This window comes from Equus asinus, chromosome 8 (assembly GCF_041296235.1).
Source record: "Equus asinus isolate D_3611 breed Donkey chromosome 8, EquAss-T2T_v2, whole genome shotgun sequence".
Classification (NCBI taxonomy): domain Eukaryota; kingdom Metazoa; phylum Chordata; class Mammalia; order Perissodactyla; family Equidae; genus Equus; species Equus asinus.
The window spans coordinates 80,633,425-80,641,439 of record NC_091797.1 but is presented as its reverse complement, the minus strand read 5'-3'; positions in this window follow the sequence as shown (position 1 = coordinate 80,641,439).

Genomic DNA, 8,015 nt, shown 5'->3' with positions numbered 1-8,015 from the left:
ACAATAAATTTCTGCTGTTGAAACCACCTGATCTGTGGCACTTTGCCACCGCACCCTAACAAACGAATACACTAGGTGTTGGGTATACTTATACAATGCCATTCTTAATCTTCCCAATGACCCTGTGAGGGAAGTTTAGCCATTCTCTTTTCTAAGTGGGAAGACAAAAAATTTGAAAAGTTAGACCAGTTGCCCTCCTAGGGTTAAGAAGTGGCTTAAAATTTCAGAGCCATTACTCTACTCTCCGTGCCTGCGTGCCACCTTGGAACAGAATTCCCTATTTGTTCTTCATAGATAATGTGACATGCAGTGGAAAGCTTCAGGCAGAAGAAACCTGTTGCGGAAACAGATGTTGCACATTAGGAGTCCAGAGTGTCCCAGGTGATGAGCGGTGGGAGGGAGCTTCAGGCGAGTCCCTTCTTTTCTTTGGATCCTCCATTTGCATCTCTGTGAAATGGGGACATTGGACCAGTGGAATTCTCAAGGCCTTTGGCAACAGTACCACAGTGAGATTCAAGCCAAACGTCTTGCTCACTTCAGTTAGCTTCTTCTTCTAGAAGATTCCTCACGTTTAGACCAAATTCTCGTCTCACCAATGGAGCTACCATGTTTATTTGGCTGAAGGCCACAAGACTTCTGAGAAGAGAAAGAAGGCACATATTTATAGCCAAGGAACCCCATAACCATCATCTGCTCTTTCCTCTCAACTTCAAAAACACCCCCGTCCCATTTCCTTTCCGTGGCAGGATTCGTTTTACGAGCTCAGATGGGACCACAGATGTCCCCTCCCTCATCAGGAATGCCGGGATCGGCTTTGTTGTTGAATGTCGGGATCAGCGCCCTCCGATGGGGGTGTCTGGGGCAGGAGGTTTAAGGAGTTTCCCGTCTTCGGGTGATGGGTGTTTTCTTGACTTCGCACCCTCTCTCTCCCAGGCTGGGACTTCGAGTTCTACCGCCAGGCGGTCCCCAGAGAACAATCTCCTGCTTTCTGGGACTGACATCAGTTAATGGGATGGGAGAGGAAGTGCCCGGGAGCAGGGGTGGGGGCAGATCCTGCTGACACTGGGAAGGCCACAAAAGCTGACATTACAGGGTCAGGACCCTGCAATAAGGACCTTGTCTTGGGTCCCTTGTCTGAGAGTCAGAAGAGAGCGCTGGCTGGGCGGAAATGGGGTAAGGATGCAGTGCTGTTGTCCAGGCTGGGGAGGCTCAAGTGGGCCCTGTGGACGCCTGAGGGAGGCTCTTGAGGACCACTCCAGGCAGACCCCTGAGGCTTCAGGGAGTAAGGAAAGGCCCAGTGGATGTCGGGTGGGAGCTCGCACACTCCACCCCGGGGCTCCTGAAGGATTCCGGAGCAAGATGTGGACGGGGAATCCAGAAGCATCTACACTATTCACTCCTTTTAAAAAATGCCCACTTTGTTTGGGGAAGCTTCTCCTCCTCTGCTTTGAAATCTCAAGACAGGAGGCGTTTCAGCCAAGGAACAGACTCAGAAATGATAAATGGCTGGCGTTAAGGACAAATTCCATTTTCTGAACAGAAATGGTTTAGTTTGCTATTCAAGATGGGATCTTTAGATAACCATGGTCTGTGTTTTTTTAGGGGGACGGGAAGCCACAATATCCCCCCAGTCCCCTCAAACCAGCCTAACAGCACAACATGTGTGAAGGCAGTGAGCTCCTGGCCAAGGGAGACAGGTTGGGATATATATTCTCAACAGGGTGAAGATTGATGTGGGGTGGGGCTGGGGGCAAGAATCTTACTCTATTCATGCATAAAGCACAGATGCACATACAGCACATAAACAAACATACAGTGTTTACTATCAAAATATCTGTGACATTAAAATTTCATGGGGTGGGGCCATTAGGAAAAAAAATGTCTAAAAAGTCTCCTTAAGCAGTATAATAACAAAAATTTTGAGAAACATTGGCCTAGAGTATATAGATTCTGTCAGAGGGTCTGCATTCAAAAACTCAGCTTTTAGGGGCTGGCCCCGTGGCCGAGTGGTTAACTTCGCGAACTCTGCTGCAGGCGGCCCAGTGTTTCGTTGGTTCGAATCCTGGGCGCGGACATGGCACTGCTCATCAAACCACGCTGAGGCAGCGTCCCACATGCCACAGCTAGAAGGACCCACAATGAAGAATATACCACTATGTACCGGGGGGCTTTGGGGAGAAAGAGGAACAAAAGGAAAAAAAAGAAAAAGAAAAACTCAGCTTTGTAGCTTTCTAGCTGTGCATCCTTGAGCCAGTTACTTATCCTCTCTGAGCTCAGCGTTTTCACATGTAAAGTGGAGACTATGATACAACCATATCTATGGATTTAATGTTTTAACACATCTAAAGTGACTTGAACAGCAACTGGCATCTAGCAAGCAGTTGGTTGTGCGTTTTTTTTTTTTTTTTTTATTAGGATGCATAGCATCAGCTTTGTCATCTTCTGTCTTCCAGGATTTGTATGAAGAATTATGCTGGCTAGATCCACTAACCTTGAGTCCAATGTTGGCACCCTAGGAGCTCAACTAAGAGATGCTATCATTAGACAACTGGTTAATTCAGGTTTAATTTCAGGTGGGTTGAGCTCCAGGGACTCAGAGATGAGGACTGTGGTGCCTGCCCCCCCAACCCCGGCACCACCGACTGCCATTCTGATCTAGCATGTTCCTTCATGCCTCCTAAAAATTAGGTTCTGGAAAGGCCATCCTGGAAACATCCAGTTCTGTCTATTATCAACTATTTACTAGCATCATCACCGTCCTTAGCAATTATGCCACATTTGCAATCCACATTCTGGCAAAGCTCTTGGGCTACTCTTAGCTGTACTGAGGGTCTCACAGAAGCTTCCGTTTCTGGGGCCAACTTGGTGCCGAGTCCTTTGGACATCTTCCCCTGTAAACACGGCTGCTTTCTGTCAGGAGTCATCCCCACTTTGTAGATGAGAAACGGGCTTGGAAAAGTTATGTGACATCCCCATGGTCACACAGCTGGTCCCGGCAAAGGAGATTTGAATCCACAGTCCCCTGATTCCAGAGCTCTCTACACAAGGTCGTCTTCCGTAGCTGGCCTCCAAATTAAATAGGACAATAAAAATAAAAATAACTCACTTTTGTTGACTGCAGGGAGGTGCTGTGGGTCTCAGATGACAACCCCTTCAGACAGACCCTGAAGTCTCTGGACATTACCATGTGCCAGAGCTCGTGCTAAGCACTATGGGGCATTGTAGTGTTTCATTGTCTCGGCGACTCCTTTGCTGCCATTCTTCAGATAGAGAAACTGAGGCTCAGACAAATTCAAGTCATTTGCCTAGGATCACACAATAGAGAAGTGAGAAAGACAGAGTTTGAATCCAGGCCTAACACATGAGCTCGTGCTTCTAACCCCTGCATTATGTCCCACTCATTCATTCATTCCTTCATTTTCCATTCAGGCAATCCTGCGCTGAGGCCTTAATAGACTGTGATTGCTGATGTCTCCTCCTATGGTTCCTTCTCTGGGGATTTTCTTTCTCGGCTTCTCATTGTCCCTCCCCGACCTCCTTCTAAATATGGTTGGAAATTGCGACTCTTGTTGTGAGAATCAGACGAGATAAAGGTGGTGAAAATGGCCAGGCCCGGAGCCCATTTGTTTGTTCCGGGATCTGGAGTAAAACACATTCCCCTCTGCGGGGTCTCAGTTTCCTCATCCGTTCAAACAGGGATGCGAATACTGGTCCCAAAGGGTTGTTGTGAAGGCAAAAGGAAATTGTGTGTGCACAACACTCATGAGAAAATGAACACGGGGCTGTCCTTCCCTGGGAGCAGAGATGCACTTCTGTCGACGTTACTTGAGCCTTGAGCAGGGTCGGCTGAAAGGTCAGGGGGGTCTGGGGTGGGGCCTCCGGAATCTTGGGACGCTCAATTGTCTCACATCTTCGGGCCATCACCGTACATGGTGAGCACTTTCAGGAGAGTCCAACATCGCTGAGTCATGCACCAAGAAAAGTCCCTCCCACTAAGGTCAACTGTCACTCACTCGCCCACCTACTCACTCATTCATTTACTCACACACTCCTCCTTCACTACCTCATTCATTCATTCACTCATACACCCAGTCATTCATATATTCATGCACTTATTTATTCATCCTATAATAGTTAATAAATTCTTCATCACTTTACACCTTACGGTTACCTACGGTTGCCTTGGACTAGCGGCCATGAACTAGATGATCAAGGTGAGTGCTCACATTCCAGAGGGGGCAGGGAGAGTAAGAGATCAAGTGAAAAACGCACTTGATAAATACAGCTTGTGATAAGTGCAACAAAGACAATAAACAGGTTGACGCGCGAGAGCCTCAGGGAGTGGCCAACTCGACAGAGAGACACAAGAGGGACTCCAGGAGATATCTTTTGGGGAGAAATCTAAAAGCAGCAGACAAGGTTCAAAGCAAAACCAGAACTCTTTCTGACTCCCTTCCCAAGAACTTTCTGCTGTTGTCATTCAATGGCATTAGGGCTCACTGCTTTGTTAAAAAAATCTAAAAATAAAGGAAGATTTAATAAAATAATGCACCAAAAGGTGCTTAGGGGGCCGGCCCAGTGGCACAGCCATTCAGTTTACACCTTCTGCTTTGACAGCTCGGGGTTCGCTGGTTCGCATCCCGGGTACGGACATGGCACTGCTCATCAAGCCATGCTGTGGCAGGTGTCCCACATATAAAGTGGAGGAAGATGGGCACGGATGTTAGGTCAGGGCCAGTCTTCGTCAGCAAAAAGAGGAGGATTAGCAGCAGATGTTAGCTCAGGGCTAATCTTCCTCAAAAAAAAAATTGCTTGGGACAAGCCTGGTGTACTTTATTTTTAGTCAAATACTATTGCTTTGTAATTGAATTTATTTCTTTAGAACACTGAGAACATTTTTTCAAGTCCATACCCACAATGCCCCTCCCTCTCCGTCATTGCAATGCTTGCAAAGTCTGGCAAAATGCCGCATTTTATGGCTATTTCGCCACTATATCTGCATGAATAGATCTTTCAGTTGCAGTCTAATTTGCAATTTTTTGCTTTGTAAACCCTTGTAATGGTCACCTTAGCACTCCCATCTGGTAGGTTCCCCCAGGATAAATTCCAAGAATCCTGCGGGAAGGGCAGGAGACAAGATCAGCATATTTTTAAGGTTTCTGATACATTTCACCAACCTGGCCTTCACAAATTCACACTCATTCCAGCCCAGAAGGGGCTGTCCCAAAAGACTTGTCCCCTTTCTTGCTTCCTAGTAAGGCAGGAAGGAGTGGAGAATTTCCTCACCACCCCAGCTGCCTGCTGGGAAGGACTTAATTAGGGCTAATGATCTCTCGTCTTTGCGAGGACAGGAGACGCCTCTGGGTCGGGGCTTCCAGCCTGGGGAGGGAGACGCTGCGTCGACGTTGAAATGCAACCACCTCTCTTTGAAAACAAGGGTGGGATGGCTTTGTAACTGATGGGGGACAACAGCACTGGAGTCTTAGAAAAACAGAGATGGGAGCCAGCTGGAGCCAGCAGCCCAGCCAAAGATCTACTAATTTATTCATTCACTGCCTCATGCCTTCAGGAATTTTAAGAGAGGCGAAAACAAACATTTGTTTATTCATTCTTCTTCTTGTCTCCGGAGATCTCAGACCACCTCGAGGTCTAGTGATCCGAGGAATGGACTCAGAAGATACTTCCAACTCTGCTAAGCCAAAGGTCTTTTAGAGGGATGAATTTGTGAAGAAAGGGAATTTAGGGGAAAAGGGCCTTTTAAAATATATGTTTTGAAAAATCTGGGACACATCCAAATGTAGTGCATGCCCCCCTGCCTAGCAACCAGTTTCAACAATTCTCATAACTTTGGACAAAGACCTTCTTAGTCTTCTGAGTTTGGGGGAGGGCTTCAACCCCACATTTTAAAATGCACCTACGTTACATAATAAACACAATTTTATGTAGCTAAATGAGTCGAGCTTTTGGTAAGTTGCCTTAAAGTTGTGTTTTGTTGACTGAACACTTATTCATTTTAATTTGGCAAACACCCCCCCCGCCCCCCCACCCACCCCCACCCCCCCGCCTGAGCCCACCTTGAGTCCTCTTAGGTAAGGTATGTATGGCACCCAGTGACTAGACTAGCTCTGTCTTAGATATGCAAAATGACACCTGGGTCCATCAAAAGAGCGATTCCACTCATTAAAAACCTCTTATGACCATGGGGCTTTAGGTCTGGGCCTGGAGGAGAAATTGTCAAGGATTTAGCCCAAACTTTCCCTACCGATGAAAAAAAAAGAGTCAAAGAAGTGAGATTCCCCACCCCCACTTTTCTTTTTGCTATCCTATCTTGCGCACCCCGCCTACGTCCTGGATTGTGCCAGAGTCCTTGTCATTAACATTTTGTAATGGGGATGACAATTGTACCACGTGCTAGTGCTGACACATATTATTACTCTTCCTTTCGGTTTGTTATTTTTATTAACAAGCCAATGTCATTCCTATTACTCATTTTCATAAGGAAACCCAGGCTCAGAGAGTTAAAGTAACCCATCTAAGGTCACACAGCACCTGCTGGAGTCTGAATTCAATCTGTGGCCTTATCCATTCGCGATAAGTTCTCATGTGACCTGTGCAGTCAAAAGCCCAGCCCCTGCATTCAGAATTTTGTCTCCTCCACTTACAGATAATCCTGTCCTTCATTCCACTTTCTCTAAGTTTTAAGTTCCTTTTTGTTAAGCAAAGATAATAGTGATATCTGCTTACGGGGGGCCACAGACTCCCATCAGAGAATAGGTGAGCAATCCTTTATAATCAGCAGCATCTCCCCTACATGTTAGTAGTTCTTTGATCTCTATGGCTATTTTCACAAGAGGAGCCCAAAAATAGATTCGAAGGGAGGTAAACGAGGGAAATAACAATGCATAAATGCCTTCAGTGACATGCTCATATCTCACTCTCAGGTTCCCTGCACTTGCACTGTCTGTCTGGCACATAGTAGATGCTCAATAAATACTTACAGGGGGCGAGGAGAAAGGAATGGATTCTTAAATGAAAGCACAGGCTCCTAACCTGTGAACCCCAGGGGCTCAACGAATGAGTTGTGGGGAGATCCGTGAGTTCCCAGGAATTGGGGGACACCAGCCTTCTGGATTCTGGGTTTGTGCATTTTTCTAGGAGGAGAATGACAAGACCTCCAGGGGTCTCTGAAGGCTCCATGATTCACAAAAATGCGGGATGAGGCCCTTCCAGCAGCCTTGGCCCACAGAATTTGCCTCCTGGCGAAGTTTTGCTCAAAGTGCAAACTGATAAAAGCAGCTGAAAAGGTTTTGAGAAACAAACATATATACGTAATTAAATAGCTATATCTATATGTGTGTGTCTGTGTGTTCTGAAACCCTATCAGAGGCTCTGATATATATATTTATTGATAAATATTATATATATATTTCATTTCTTGCCAAAACAAGTACAACACAGCACCAAAGGCATATCGGACCACAAACAATTTCAACAAACATTGGGGGTTCGCTTCTCCACTTTTTTTTCCTGTCCTCTCGTTCAGGAATTTGAACGGTCACTGGCCTAGAATCGAGAAGATTTTGAAATTCACTTATTATCTTTTACTGTCATGACTCAATGCGTTTCCCATGTTGCTGGAGAGATTTCACATCCGTCATTTCAATTGTTACGCAATCGTCCACTCCCTGAGACAATAACTCATTTAAGGCACGGGCTGTCGTGGGAATTGAGTTAATGGAAGAAATGGGCTTGCAGCAGAGTTGGGCACCTCCTAACGGCTCAGTAAATGTGAACGTTACTTTAATTTCATCCTCATGACAAGTTGACGAGGTAGGTGTTATTATTTTTACCCGCATTTTACAGATGGGAACACTGAGGCACAGAGACGTTTCACAGCTGAAGCGAGTGAGTTAACAATTTCCAAACCCCTGATCTTTCATCTGACCCACCTCCCACCTCAGGGGCAGGCCTACTCACAGCAAAAAGAATTAAGCTTTTGATGTGTTAATCCCATT